This window comes from Pteropus vampyrus, unplaced genomic scaffold, assembly GCF_000151845.1.
Source record: "Pteropus vampyrus isolate Shadow unplaced genomic scaffold, Pvam_2.0 Scaffold404, whole genome shotgun sequence".
Taxonomy (NCBI): Eukaryota; Metazoa; Chordata; class Mammalia; order Chiroptera; family Pteropodidae; genus Pteropus; species Pteropus vampyrus.
The window spans coordinates 2,838,889-2,855,290 of NW_011889185.1; the positions used below are offsets into that span (position 1 = coordinate 2,838,889).

Sequence of the window (16,402 nt, forward strand, 5' to 3'; positions counted from 1 at the left end):
AGCAAAGCTCTTAAGTCTTCTGGTCTTATTAGTGTGGATTTGTGTAGTAGATGTCCAGTGGTACAGTCCTGAAAGGGGTTCAGCTGCAGGCTAAGTTTAGTCCCAGTCTGTGCCCCTCCAAGGCCACCTGTTTAGATTCAGCAAGTAATCCATGCATGCTGTGCTTATAGTTGCCTCAAGAAGCCATCCCAGAAACCAAGGCCAGCTGCCATAAATGTGGGTCTTGGAGTTGGCTCAATAAAGAGCACTAGAGTCACCTAAGATACAACTGGATGTGGCTTGGTTGGGGCCGTGAGTTGGGGGAGGCAGAGTTTCAGGGAATTCTCTGGGCAGAGTGACCTCTGTTATCCAGTTTGATGATGTCTCAGCTATGTCGGCTCTGCATCTGCACACTGGGAAGGGGAGGACTCAACAGAGGAACGATAGATATCACTGGAACTTCTGCCTGGGAGAAAGCCTTGCCTCCGGCCCTTGCTCTGACAACTCAGTGTCTCCCTGTAAGTCTCTGATGCCCTCCAATCAACCCACCTGGAACTGGTGCTCAGAGCGAGCAAGTCTGTCACTGCGAAAATTGGGTTGTGGACACGGCCTCTTTAAGAGGTATCTGAAACTGCCAGCTGCCGCTGCCACAGCCTCTGTCCCACTCAGCCACTTGGACCTCGCAGCCTCGTGTCTTCGTCCCCTCCTATCTTCTACAATTACAGATTTATTAATTATTTCTCTCCCTAGTTGTAGTGCTTCTGTTCATCTAGATCCCAGGTGACTTTGCCTGCTGTTTGCTCCCTGTTTCCATCCCAACTTTGATGTGGTCATAAACAAAGCCTCTATCATCTACACCATTTTTAGGTGCCTTCTTTACCAATTTTATTTTTATTTATTTATTTTTTTATGTTTTAGGTGAGGCAACCCTTGGTTGACCTCACAGATTGCAAGGATCTCGTCAGTTTATAATCCCTTATTTTTTAGTTTTTTATGCCTATAGCACCTGGTCTTCCTAGATGGTCTCCCATATAAGTACTAACCAGGCCTGACCCTGCTTAGCTTCTGAGATCAGATGGGATCGCACTTGTTCAGGGTAGTATGGCTGTAGACTTCTTTACCAATTTTAAAACTTTGTCTCCAAGGTTAGAATGCCGGAACATGTTACAAATTTAAGACAATGGATTTTTCTCTCTAGCCTTCCTTGCTAGGGCAAGCCTCTGTAACTTTCCCAGACATACCAGTCTAAGTTTTGTCTCCTTTCTCACTACCTTATGCTTCTGAAGTACCAAGATTTCTCACAGCAGCACTTGTTGTACCTTGATTCCACAAATATAATTATTCATTTAATCCTACTCCCTCTACAATATCTAGCACAGGATGGAGTATACAGAAATTTCTGTTGAGTAAATGCTTGGGTCAAAAAGGGAGGTTTGTCTGCACATCCTGGTTCATGATTTGGAGCAAACATTGGTAAAAAAAATGCAAATTAAACATCTCTGCCTTCATAAGTTTATAACTTGATGGGGAAATAAGGATCAACAAAGGAAATAAGAATGAATAATGCAGACTGTCTGGTTCCTGTGTTTTCTATAGAGATAACACTTACTCCTTCCTAATTAACCACTCAAGAAAGAAAATACGATACCTCACTTCTTTTCACACCTACTGACATTACTAGTGATCAAGTACCATTGATTCCTCATCTTTAATGTCTCTCATATTTATCTTTTCTTTCTACCATCAATGATATTACCTCAATTAAAGTCATAATTGCTCACTTGGACTACTGTTATAACCTCCTATTTGATCTTCCTGCGTTCAAAATTTTCCTATCACATTTATCCTTCATTGTGCTATTTTAGTGATATTTCTTTTATACTTAAGCCATTTAAAACTAAATATTTTTCATTATTTTTAAGCTAAAGACATGTGCTTTTTTTTCTAATAGTGTAGAGTGTTGGGAATGTAGAATAACTCTCCTTACCACCTCAATTGCTCATTTCTTTTCATTGGTGATTCTAGAATATAGGAGCGGTTTCCCCACTTCTCATTACTTTCTCCATCCACTTCCATCTGGCTTTGGGTGCTATCACTCAACTAAATAGGCTCTCCACATTTCTAAACGCAACATATTTCAGACTTGTCATCTCAGTGGCATGTAGCACTGTTGGCTCCATGTTCCTTTAAGAAACTCTTATTGGGCTCTGTATGAGTTTTCTATTGCCACAGTAACAAATGACCACCAACTTGGTGGTTTAAAACAAACACCACACATTTATTCTCTTATACTCCTGAAGGTCATCAGTCCAAAATCAGTTTCACTGGACCAAAATCAAGGTGTTGACTCTAGGGGATAATCTGTTTCCTTGTCTTTATTTGTTTGTTTGTTTGTTTATTTGCTTGCTTGCTTGTTTCTGGAGGCTGCCTGCATTCCTTAGTTCATGGTCTCTTTCTCTGTCTTCAAAGCCAACCATGCAGTATCTTGCTTCTGTTGGCACACAGCCTTCTTATTCTATAGTAAAAATTTCTCTTGCCACTCTGTAAGGACACTTGTGATTACATTTAGCATCCGTCAGATAATCCAGCTAATCTCTCATCTCAAGATCCTTAATTTAAACACACATGCAAAGTTGTATATTTTTTTCAGGTAACATTTACAGGTTCCAGGGATTAGGACATGAGCATCTTTAAGGGTACTCATTCAATCTACCACAGGATTCATGAAATAATACTGCCAGTTTTCGCATATTTCTGTGACCACTTATTCTCTGTCTCCTTTGTAGATTCATGCTGCTCCATACAAAAATTAAATATTGGATTTTCTGAAGATTTATTCCTAGGTCATCTCTTCCTAGGCTGTGTAATGGTTAATTTTATGTGTCAACTGAGATAAAGGATATTCATATAGCTGTTAAAACACTATTTCAAGATGTGTCTGTAAAGATGTTTCTAGAAGAGATTAGCATTTGATTCAGTTGACTGAATAAAGAGATCCACCCTTAGTAATGTGGGTGAGCGTCATCCAATTCATTAAGGACCCAATGGAACAAAAAGGCAAAAAAAAAAAAGGGCTAATTTTCTTTCTCTCAGACATAGAGTTCCTGCTTCTCAAGCTTCTGGACTCAGACTGAATTATACCATGGGCTTTCTTGGTTCTCTAGCTTGCACACAGCTGATTGTGGGCCTTGTCAGCCTACATAACCATGTGAGCCAATTTCTATAATAAATCTTTTCTTATATATCTATATCTATACCTAGGTTACCTATATTACCTATACCTAGGTTACCTATATTACCTATATCTATCTATATCTATATCTATATCTATCTATATCTATCTATATCTATACCTAGGTATAGATATAGATAGATATAGGTAATATAAGTATAGATATAGATATAGATATAGATATAGATATAGATATAGACATCTTATTGGTTTTGTTTCTCTGGAGAACACTGACTAATAAGAGCTGTGTTCTACTTATTTATTTACAATTTATAAGCCATAGATTTTTTCTGAGAAAAAACATTTTTAAATAAATTAATTTAATTTTGATAAATTTAAATTGAATAAATATATTGTTAAAGTAAATATTCTGAAATAAAATACACATAGAGAAAAGTGCAAAAACCATAAATATATAACTTAAATTATTATAACATAGACATGTAACTACCAATCAAGTCGAAAAACAACATTGTCAGAAACCCTGTGTAAGCCCCTTCTCAATTATATCCCCCTCCTTGTTAAATTTATTCTCAACTCTTTTAACTCATATAATGTGAGATCTTTTATTCCTTTTGAGAAAGAGAAAAGCAGCTCCTGACATTTTAGAAGTGACCTGGCTCTTTTCTGTTGAATTTAAAAAAAAAAAATTGTAGAATATCAATATCAGACAAGGTCACTCTGCAACCCTATTGGATCGAGACAAAAGTGAGACCATTCTGAAATCATGTCTAAATAAAGGCAAAAACATGAACTCTTCCAAACCACAAAAATGACCCTTCTCCCAGCTCACGTGAGTGACTACTGTTTCTTTGCGAGTTAGAACTTTGGCCTCATTCTAATCTTCTCTCTTGCTAGAGAGGATTTATTAAGATACTCAGTCACAAAATTACTTCCATTTCCTGACAGTATGCAATCCAGAACAAAGTCCCGTTTGAACTCTCCTCTAAAGCACCAGACACAAGACCAAATCCTGTAACGAGTTCTTTCTAATACCCTTTTACTGAGATGATCTTTTATGGCATGCATTCTCTCTCATGGCAATGAACAATAAATCTAACTTGTTCAACTCTGTGTCCCTGGCATTGTTTGCCTAAAGACCATTCATGTTTTGGATTTTATGAGTGATTTTTATTTGTGTAATAATAGTTAATATTTTTTGAATATTAATTTTATGAATAGTCTCCTTACTGATTTTGCTTAAGCTTTCAAAAATTACATTTATAAAATTGTGAGGAAAATGTTAACCTTTTCGTCTCCATTATTTATTCTTCTGAATCCTTTTTCTTATTTATTTCCACTGATTAGTAGTTATGGGACATAAATATTTCTAGCGATAATAGATATCTTTGCCTTGTCCTTGTTTTAATGGGAATTTTTGAATTTCTCACTGTTAACATGATGTTGGTCTTTGATTTGAGATGTAGATCATGTAAGGAATTATTCTGGTTCGAATTCTGGTTACTTACATACTTAGGCAATTTCCTCATCTGAATACAATGGCAATAATAAAACTACTTCACAAGGTTTTGTCAAGGTTAAATTCATTAAAATATGTTAAAGATATAAAAAAAATTTGAGCAGTGCTTGGTTCATAATAATTACTATAAATGCTTAATTATATAAAATCAATATAGTATAACATAAATACAATATGATAGTTATACAACACATATATAATAAAAATCATGATATTTAATGTTATATAAGTGCCATTATTAATCTATTCTGATTTAAGAATTTTATCAACATTAGAGATTAGATTTTATCAAATGCCTTTGTAGAATCTGTAATGATGTTCATATGATATTTCTCCTTTCTTAGATTCATTTTTCCTAAATACTTGTCTGAACATTTTTCTTACACCATGTTTAGACTCATCTTACCTGCATGAGATGATATGTAATTCTGTAGCAAAACATTCAAAAACTTCAATGATATAATCTTTGCTTTTATTTCTAACCTCGTCTACTTCCTCCCTGAACCCTCTCTTCTGGATTTAGTAAAGCATCTGCTCTATAGAAGTACAGTATAATATTTTTACCATGGAGTTTGTTGTGAGGATTAAATATTTTATGAATTTTAAAAATATGTGAAATGTATAGAATGATACCTGGTACCATGTAAATGCACTATAAGTGTTCCTATAATTATTTTATTCTTTTTTCACTAAAAGCTCTACCAGTATGAGATATTGAATTTAATCAAATTCCTTTGGGGCATATGTAGAGCTATCTATGTGCTATTTTTCTTATTAATTCATCTTTTAAAACACATATCTGATCATATGACACCATTATACAGACTCATGACTGACTGCAAAGCAAGACATTTAAGACCTTCCATGATCTAAGCCAACTGTTGGAGGACTTGACTATGGCTCTGTAAATAGATTTTCAAATTTTCTCTTAATCCCAAACAATTTTTACCAGGCTGTGAATTTTCAACTTTTTCCTGCTTTCTCGTATCCCTAAGTGTTGATGGAAATTATAAGACAAAAGCATAGCATTATAGGTATTGGATTTTATTGCTCTGAAAACTTTTAATTCATTAGACCAATTTATTGACAAACTTGTATATCTTCTTTGGGGCCCCAGATACCATTTGGTTAAGTGCTTATTAGTGTAACTTCTTTACTGCATATGTAAAAAGTCCATATGTATTAAAAAAAAAGGCTCCCAAGTCAATACTTAAGTCCTCATTCTAGGAGTTTCATGTTTTCTAAGAATATATTATAGACAACTAAACAGTATTTGGTGTTCCCCTCAGGGCTACCTAAAAATTCAGATATATTGAAATCATATCAACAACATCTTGCCCATTCATAATATATTGTGCAAAGGCTTATAATCTCTCCTAGGGAAATAAAATTAATTGTTCAATGTTATTCCCTTGTGAGAGAGGAGAGCATAGTAAATATTCCTTCTCTGTACCTTTGGAGATAATTGGCTGAAAAACAATTGGGCGAAAATTGTTTTCTCACTCAAGGTCACTTTGCTGCACATTAGCACAACTGAGGCATGCTTCTGAATACCAGGAACATGCCCTTCAGATTATTAGTTATATAAAAAATGTAATGGCTATATGTAGAGCCAGGGGAGAGAAAGAGCAATCAGGGAGATTGTTTTATAAACTATATAAATGTCTAACCAATGTACTGTATACTTAAAATTAATAATAAAATTTTTAAAAAATTAAAGGAGAGAAACAGATGAATCCTCAGAATGGCTTTGAGAATGTAAGAAGAACAGTTGATGTTAATTGCTGAGTTAGTTTTCAAAGCTAGCCTTTTGAACTCATCTTATTATGTATCTAGTTTAAAAAGTTTGTATTCCTATTAATAATGAGATTTTTAAATGAAAGAGCCAAATAATGATCTAACATTCATGCAAAGAAACTAATTATTTACCATAAAAGAATTAACTCACAAATGTCACCTAAGGAGCTAGACTGAGGAGAAACCCCTGCTTTGCACATTATCTTTTATCTGATTACAGCCTCCTATGCCATTGGAAAGGGCTGTACTGGGCTTGCAAAGATGAGTATAATGTGGTCCCACTAGTTCATGACAAGTTCTTTAGGAGCAGTAACCAGGACAAAACACAAATACCTTTGATGCAAGGTAGAAAATATTAGGGCCCAGAAGAGAAATTTCAAAAGAGGATTACATCCCTTGTTCTGCTTCTGATGCTTCTTCTGGCTTTATTATTTTATCAACACCTTTGTAAGTTACAGGAGTAAAGAGATATTATCTAACAATAAGTCAAATAATAAAGAGACATAAAAATAAATAGTTCATAATCTGTCCCTCCATCTCTTTGATCTCTACCCCTGTTCAAGGTAACCGATGTAAAATATTTGATGTGTAACTTCTGTACTTTTCTAGATTCTCATATTAAACCATTCAAACATTTTTGTTCTTTTACAAAAAAAATGGGTTAATCTTATGTAACTTTTCATGTAAGTTTTTTTTTCCTCTAGATTAAGATATAAAAAACTAAAGATGCTAATGCAATCTATAGAGGAAACTGACATCTCTTTAATAAGCAACTAAAATGAGTGGGTCTAGAGCAACTAAATATTTCCATGAAAAAAAAATGATTCTTGACCCCCTACTGCACACATATAAAAATTAATTGGTTTGAATCATAAACCTAAATATTAAAGCTTAAAATATAAATCTTTAAGAGGATGCATAGAAGAATATAGTTATGACCTTGGAGTAGGCAAAATTTCTTATCAGGACAGAAAAAGAACTAATTATAGGTGAAAAGACTTGATAAATCAGACACACACACACACACACACACACTTCTGCTCTGATCTTCAAAGTAAATATATCAATTTATACTCTTTTTAGTAACATATGTTTGTTCCAGTCACTCCATGTCTTGATCGACACATTGGAAGACATTTAAACCTTACTATTCTCATTGTTTTAATTTCAGCCATTCTGTTTGACGTATATCTCAATGTAATTCTAATTTTATTTGTCTGATAACTAATGAAGATGAATACCTTTTCATTGGCTATTTAGATACTGTCATTTGTTCATTAAAAAAAATGTGTTGTCTGTTTCTTCTTGCTTTGTAGACATTTTTAAAATATATATTCTGGACATGAAAAAATAAATCTTTAATATCTTCTCCCAATCTGGGTCTTGCTTCTTCACTGTCTTATTACAGTCTTTTGGTAAAGTGGAGTTCTTAATTTCGGTGGAGTACAATTGGCCAACCATTTCCTTTATTGTTAGTGCACTTCGTGGGGGCTAGCTAAGCATGCCAAAATCTGTAGGACAGGCAAACAGGAAGGCAAGGTCATGAGCAGGCTGACATTCCACAGGTATGGGCTGAAGCTTGTCCACAAGCAGGCAGGCAAGATGGGAAGACCACCAGTAGGCTGGAACAGCATAGCTTGGGTAAAAGTTTATTGTCCACAGGCAGCAGTTAGGATAAGTGATGGGAGAGCAATTGCAGATCTAGGTGTTGTTTGGAGTCTCTAAGCTCAGGGAAAGTCTTACATACATTATTAAAGTCCCAACTGATTAAACCATGCCCAGAAAGATAATGTCCCTTTTGATTAACGTAAAGCCAATTGATTGTGAACTTGAATCACATTTGCAAAATCCCTTTTTTGCAGCACCCAAGTTAGGCCTGTGTGTGCTACAAAATGACTGCTGCCTCATTTCCATTCTCCAAATCTGCTAGAGAATCTCCCTTGGAATTGTAGTTCAATTTAGTCAAGTTAATTCATCAAATAGTCATCACAGATATTCTTCTATGTTATTTTTTATAATTGCAAAGTCCAATATGGGGACACATGTGGCTATTTAAATTTAAATAAAACTAAAAATTTAGTTTCACTATCATGCTAGCCAAGTTTCAAGTGCTCAGTAATCACAGGTGATTACTGTGTTAGATGGCACAGAGAGAGAGAGTGAATATTTTCACAGTCTCAGAAAGTTCTACTGGGCAGTGCTATTTCAGAAACTTTATTGTTTGCCTTTAATATTTAAGTTTGTCTTCCATTTGGAGTTCATTTTTTAAATATAGTATGAGCTAAAGATCAAGACTTATTTTTTTAAAATATGGAAATCTAATTAATTGACACAGCATTATTTGTTGAAAAGTCTACCCAGTTTTATTACATTTCAGTGGCCAGCACCTTTGTTATAAATTGGGTGGCCATATATATGGTGATCTGGATAATCTGTTTCTTGGCTTTTTATTCTATTTTTTTTATCTATTGCCATCTTATCTCAATTCTTGTCTCTTTATAATAAATATTGATATTGGTAACAAAAGCTTCCAAATTTTTTCTTCCTCAAAATTGTCTTAGTGATTTTTGACCTTTTGCATTTCTATAAGCATTTTATAATTAGTTTGTCAATTTACACAAACAACATTTTTTGAGTTTTCATTGGGATTCCATTAAATCTATAAATTAATTTGGAGGAAATAGGCATCTTGTTTTACATTTTAATGCTATTAAATACTGTATAACTTGTTCAGTTATGTTCAGACACATTTCCATTAGCAATATGTAAAATACCTACTTCTCTGTGTTATCATCACCACTATTATCAATCTTTAAAAAATATACATTATCTGATGAATAAAAATAATATGTTGTTCTAATTTGAATTTTTTTAACTTTTCCTAAACCTGAGCATCTTTTCATATTTTTTCCATTTGAATTTCCTTTTCTATGAATTGATTTTTTACTTAAAATTATTTGTGTTAATTCAATTGTAGGTTTCTTTGTATTTTGCAGATGCATTGGATACTATGCAATGCTACCCAGATGCTCTTTCAGGAAAGAATCACTATTTCACCATCTGCCTGGAGTGTTGGCTACTCATAGGTCACAACTGTGCCCTCTCGGGAACTTACTCTTGGCCAGAGTATGCTGCGTCAACCAAAGTTATATTTCATGATTGGCTGATGCTTGTGCATAGAGACACAGTTTCTTTGCCTTAAGGTAGGGCACCTCTGAAAGGCCACCCCAGCTTTAAGACTCCTCCACTGGATTAGCTAAGGTTGGTGAAACAACTGTACTGTAGTTCAGACTCTTCCTCTATGTAATTTTGCTTCCCTTGTTCCCTCACAGGTAGTTTGGTACAAGAACATTTTCCAGTAAGCCTCCTGCATGAAAATCTCAGAGACTCAGAGTCTGGTTTTCCAGAATCCTGGCCTATGACAGTTTATATAGGAAGTGGTCACAGATAGCAGATTATAAAATACTATAAAGATTGATCATCTGCAGGCTGCCTGCAAATACAGACTTCAACAATGGTCAAAGGCAGAGTGTGAAAAGTCCCTGGCACCCTGTGGTTGTACAGTTGTCAAAATTTACAACCATGGAGCTCTTTCGTCTAGGCAGCGAACATGCCGTCCAGACTGAAGAAGAACCGGAAACTTCGGGGCCACATGAGCCATGGCCACAGTCATATCAGCAAGCACCAGAAGCACCCGGGAGGCTGAGGTAATGCTGGTGGCATGCATCACCACAGGGTCAACTTTGACAAATATCGCCCAGGTTACTTTGGGAAAGTTGATATGACACATTACCACTTAAAGAGGAACTAGAGCTTCTGGCCAGCCATCAACCTTGATAAACTGTGGACCTTGGTCAGTGAGCAGACATGGGTAAATGCTGCCAAAAACAAGACAGGAGCTGCTTCTATCACTGGTGTGGTGTGGTCAGGCTATACTACAAAGTTCTGGGGAAGGGAAAGCTCCCAAAGCAGCCTGTAATCGTGAAGGCCAAATTCTTCAGAAGAGCTGAGGAGAAGATTAAGAATGTTGTTGGGGGGAGGGCTGTGTCCTAGTAGCTTGAAACCACTTGGAGAGAAGTTCATTAAATACTCACAAGTGCTTTTCTAAAAAAAAAAAAAAAAATTACACCCAGAGTAAACTCCTATAGGACATTGGAGTAGAATGCAGATGTGTCTGCAATATCTCAGGCATTTGAGCTATTCGGGGAGGTAGTGATTTTAAGGACTTGGGATTAGATAGCTGTTGTTGGGGACCATCATATTAGATAAAGGCAATGCAATACCAAAATAGATTAATTAGTGACTAAAAGCTAAATTTATACACCAGATGGTCTCTTTTGCAGCATAAAAAGGGGCTGTCTTTCTGCAGCCATGGGGCAGAAAAAGGAAGGATCAGGCCCAGGACTTAATTACCAAAGTAGCAAAGCTCCACAGGAAGTTGAATTCTCAGAAAGGCAATGTTGGAAGGGCACAGGTCAGAGATCGATGAGAATTTTTAGGAGGTGAGGTTGAAACCATCATATATTTAAACATGTACTTATGAATATAATGCTTAGCTTTCCAGTTTTATCATTTATGATTCAATAAACATTGGTATTACAAGTATGTGTTAGGGGAATTTGACTATATCATTATAATATTATTTATATCTTGATATTTGCAATTGAAATGGCAATTCCAATTTGGTCTTCTGTTATCATTTTCCTTAATTTCTTTTCGTTTTAAAACTAGCTGGAGAATTTATACAATTCAATTATGTAATTTTCGAGATGTGTCAGGAATACACAAAGGATAAAAAGTCAGGAAAATTTTTCAAAGAGGTCAGAGTTTTAAAAAGTTATATAACTCAGAGGAAACATAGCTGCCTGATGTTTCTCGATACTAATAATCAACTCACGATAATGGAAAACCTGAAAAACAGGAAAATTCATTTGAAAGACAAGTACATATGGACAAAAGAAGAAAGGACAACATGAGATTAAGAAAAGAAAACTAATATTAAATAAAAAGTAAAATGAAAGCGTGGGTGTAAACACATTCCTGGAGTTTTCACTAAGGCTGCTTCACAGGACACCAAGCTAAATTGAAATGAAAAATTTTTTAAAGTCAATATTGACAGAATAATAGAAAAGATAGCATTTACTTGTCTTATGAGTCCACTGAGAGACCTTTTTGCAATCACAAAAGTCAGGAAGATATTGCTTCTTAGTTTTCCATTGTCTTATTAAAAAAAAAAATTAAAACAGAAATACAGGAGATGCCAATAAAAATTAATATTGAGAAGTCTTCATGGAATTGTATTTTTCTAAATGCTAAACTTTCATAAGATGAAATGACAAGAAGTCCCTAGGACATTGACTACACTAGGACAGAAAGATTATCTGAGAACATAGTTTTCTTATTATTTGATAGAACTCCAGAATGGGGAGTATACAATATGTAGATCATATTCTCACCTATGAAAGCCACATGAAAATATATTCAAATACTTACTAGGCTTTTTTTAAAATGATATCTAATATTATCTTATATAACCAAGTTGCAGCAGTAAAAATGCCAATATCCATGAGTATTATGCTATATTCAAAAGGCATCTGAAAGACCAAATAGTTATCATTTTTTGTTCTACTAATGTGTATTTTACAGTGAGTTCATTGAATATCAGAAACCCATATATAGAGTGATAACAAGTGGAAAATATGACTCTCCATTTTGAATTTAAAATGATTTTGATTATTCTCTACAGAATTTCCATGTAGTATTTACAACAGCTTTTTAGCTGCATTTTATTCAGAGTTTGACTTTGAAAATCGCTTGGGGGCTTGTTAAAACACAGATGACTGGGTCCTCCCCACTATTTCTGGTTTATTAGCCCTGGCTGGAGCCTGAAAAACGAGTGTAAGTTAAAATTAGAATATAACTTTGCTAATGTTATCATAGTCAATTTCTCAAGCATTGTGCATCACTGCAATTTCACAGGGTATTATACTTACTGTAATGTTAAGGCTCTGAGAGAAGTTCAGGGCTTCTTTCATTAAGTCTTCTATACATTCTTTCCCTCCTTTCCCACTCACTGCAACTTCTGACTTTTGAAATCCCAGTAAAATGGTATGAGGAATGAGGCACATAGGCATTGCCAACTGAGCTTTCCATTTGGCAATGTTTTGCCTGACATTTTTTCAAATTTTGTGAAAAATAAACGGATAAATTAGCTACATTTATGTGAGAATTATGACTCCAAATAATCTTTGTAAAAATGAAAATACTTATATTTTCAGGCCATAATACAAACTCATATTAAGAAAATTTCTCTTGAAATAATCCTTCAATGGTATTTTAGGGAGTGCTGGGGGTAGACACTTGTGGTATATCCTTCTCTCAAGAAGTTTCCAATCTCAAGAGAGTAGCTGAATAATTTTACAGTGAATTGAACAAGTGCAGACAAAAAGAATTATTAAATTGTTAGCCAGTCAAATGTTATCATGAATCAGAATCACTTGAGAGGCTTGTTAAAACACAGATGACTGGGTCTACCCCACTGTCTCTGGTTTATTAGACCTGGGTTGAGCCTGAGAATTTGAATTTATAAAAACTTTCCTGTTAATGTTGATGCTGCTGGTCTGGCAACCACATTGATTACAGACAGATTCTGGAAATTTATCATAAGTAGTTATAAAGATCTGATGCAAAGAAATCAGAATTTACAGGGGATCAACATGTGGCAAAACCAGTATGAGCCATGCAAAAAAGAATGAGTAGAACTTTTGCAAAGCTCTTTCCTGTGAACATCTTGAACTTGTGAGAATTAAATGAGTTTCAGTAGCATCACCCCCATTTTATTGCTAAGCAAAGAGAGACCAAGGCAGGCTAGTGACTTATCCAAGATTGCACAGTTAACACAGTGCAGACCTACTGCTCCCACCTAACCCATTTAGTATTAACACAGTTTTCACACACATCTGTGCAAGAATGTTGTGATGAGAATGTTGGGAATAATATAGGAGAGTCCTGGAGGTGATCAGACCATGTGTTATCACCAAGTATTGTTACCTCTAATCCTTTTGGCTGTTTTTATTCCTTGGTCTTGTGTAGTATATATGCATGTGTTGATTGGTACTCTGCTGAATACTTAAGAGAGACCCTTTATAAATGCAAATTTTTCTCTTTGTGCAGCTCTCTTCTCTCCAGTGCTTTTTTTGTTAACTCTAGATATTTTGTCCTCCAAGCTCTCTTAGCAATATCTCCACAACTCAAGGAATTTGATACATTCTGTCTGAGTTTGCCCTCAATATACAGTAACCTGGAAACTCTCTCAAAGTAGTAATCTGGGGCAATAGTATATTCCCATCTCTTACAGAGTATATCCTTCATAGCCTGATGCCTAATGACTTAACCGATGCTGTTTCATATATTTGTCCAGGATTTTATTTGTTTCAAACAGGAGGATAAATTCCTGTTACTGAATCATAGTAAGGACCTAGTCATACTTTCTTTGGCTTTAGGTTTTAGTGCCCCAGCTCTCTCTCTCTCTTTATTGTGGTATTGTTGGTTAATAACATTATGTAAGACACTACAAAATAACGAGAGAAGACGTGAATAAATAAAATCAGAAATGAAAGAGGAAAAGTCACAATAGATACCACAGACATACAAAGGAACATAAAAGAATGCTATGAAAAACTTTATGCCGCTACATTGGATAACCTAGAAAAAATGGATAAATTCTTAGCACTCTTTTGAGTCAACTCTGTGAGGACTTTTCCTCAATTGTGTGGGTGGTAAGCACAGGATAGTTCTTCTCTTGTCTCTGGAGGTAATAGACATTTTCTTTTAAATCCTTTGCTTTAGATTAATGCTTCCTTAACTATTTACCGTGAACTGGAAAGATGCTGAATCTCAAGATTAGCAAGTGTACTTGGGAGCAACGGGCCATGAAGGCCACCCAGTCTCCTCTAAAATATAGCCATCATATATAAGCACAAAAGGATGCCTTGTGTTTTAATCTAGCTCAGGAAAGATTAGGGTCCCCACATTGATCTGCCTTACATGACAGAGCAGTTGGATATTCATAATTCTGATCATATATATCATTTCGTCTTCTATGACTAACATGGTAAATGCATTTTAGAATAAAATCAGGAGAAAGGAAGACCAAAATTGCAATTAAATGACACAGACTCACAGATACAGAGGACAATATGGTGACTGCCAGAGGGGAAAGGGGGTTGCAGGGTTTGGGAGAAAAATGTGAAGGGTTGAAGTACAAATTAGTAGTTAAAAAATAGTTTATGAGGATGTAGAGTACAGCATAGGGAATAAAGTCAATAGTATTGCAATAGCTGTATGTAAAGCCAGATGGGTGATAGAGTAATAGGAGGGATCATTTCATAAACAATATAAATGTCTAACCAATGCACTGTCTACCTGAAACTAATAAAAAAAATTGTAAAAAGTCCCCAAATTATACTTTCAATTATTTATACTTTGTTTTAAATAATTATGTTAGCTAATTGTATATTGTTCTCTCTTCCCGACATAAACTCAGTTTTTCTCAATAATCTTTATTATTTTTATATTTTTATTTAAAGATCCCCTAAATATCTGCTTATATGTAAGAATTTGAACTTGGTTGGTCCAAATGATAATTATAGCTCAGATAAACAGAATGCGAAGACAAAGTAAGTAATCCCTTTTTAAGTGACTGATGCCAGTACAAAACTTTCTGCACATATGTTAATTCAACTAGTAAATCTGAGTGTGAAGATATTTAGAAAATGGCTATAGAGATCCTCAAAATTTAATGAATATAAAAATTTTATACTTAAAATTCTAGTCTTGCTTATGGGAGTAATTAACATTTATACAGACAATGATTATCAAGCCATTTTTTTTTCATGTACTTACTCTTATCATGTATAGCAAGATTATTTCACTCTATTGGAAAATATCCTAATAGGAAAAAGGTTAAGCTTTTATGAGATATGGCTTCAGGACCAAATGACTGATAATATTCAATCTTGCTGTTTAAAAATAGGTAATAACTGAGTGATGCCAGAAACATGGCAGAGTGAGAGATATCCCCAGATCTCTCCCCTTGAAGCAGCAATAAGATGAACATCTAAAACTCAACAAAAAACACTCGACCTGCACACAAGCACGTCTGAGAAAGGAATCTGTGCATAAGAGTTACCACAGGTCAGAACCACGGGGGTCCAGCGGTAGACGGGGAGAAACAAAGAGGCTATCTCTTGCAGCTGAAGCTTCCAGCAGGAGGAGGGAAAGGGGAGAAGGTGCAGTGGGCAGTCTGAACAACCCTGCCTGAGTGAGTTATGAACACCATGCTGCAGCAGTGCCCAGGGATTAGGACAGAAAGCAGAAAAGTGGAGATGGCAGAGAAGTGGAGACAGCAGAAAAGCAACAGTTGATTATTATCAGCCATGACTGTGAAATGTCAGGCTGAGACACAGCCCCCATCTCTCAAAGCAGAGGGCCCATCTACCCATAACCTCTGAGAATGAATACTGTGGAGCCCAAGGATAAATTGAGCAAACGCTACCAAAACTATCACTAACACTGACAGTGACTGAGACTGAGGGTAGTGAATGTGATTGAATATTTATAAGAAAAAAAGGGCAATATTACGGCTTTATATAAAGCAGAGATCCAAGAGGCTTAGAAGCCACCTACAGGAAACCAAAAGAAAATTGCCATCTAAGCAACAGGCTAAAAAGAGACCTTTATATAATAAATCTTCTTTCTGGAAAAAAAGCAGAATACACTTCTATTAATACCCAGGGGGAGAAATAGCCCAATAAACACCATGAACAACCAAAGTGACAAGGCATCTCAGAAAGAAAAAGAAAAATCTTCAGAAAATAAGCTTACAGATATAGAATTATGCAACATAAATGACA

The 16,402-nt window shown here is 35.2% G+C and overlaps 2 pseudogenes; one reads left to right on the forward strand and one right to left on the reverse strand.

Moving 5' to 3' along the window:
* Window positions 1-973: 973 nt before the first annotated feature.
* LOC111731854 lies at window positions 974-1,092 on the reverse strand (annotated as a pseudogene).
* An 8,990-nt stretch (window positions 1,093-10,082) lies between these two features.
* On the forward strand, window positions 10,083-10,549 carry LOC105305913 (annotated as a pseudogene).
* The last annotated feature ends 5,853 nt before the right edge of the window (window positions 10,550-16,402 follow it).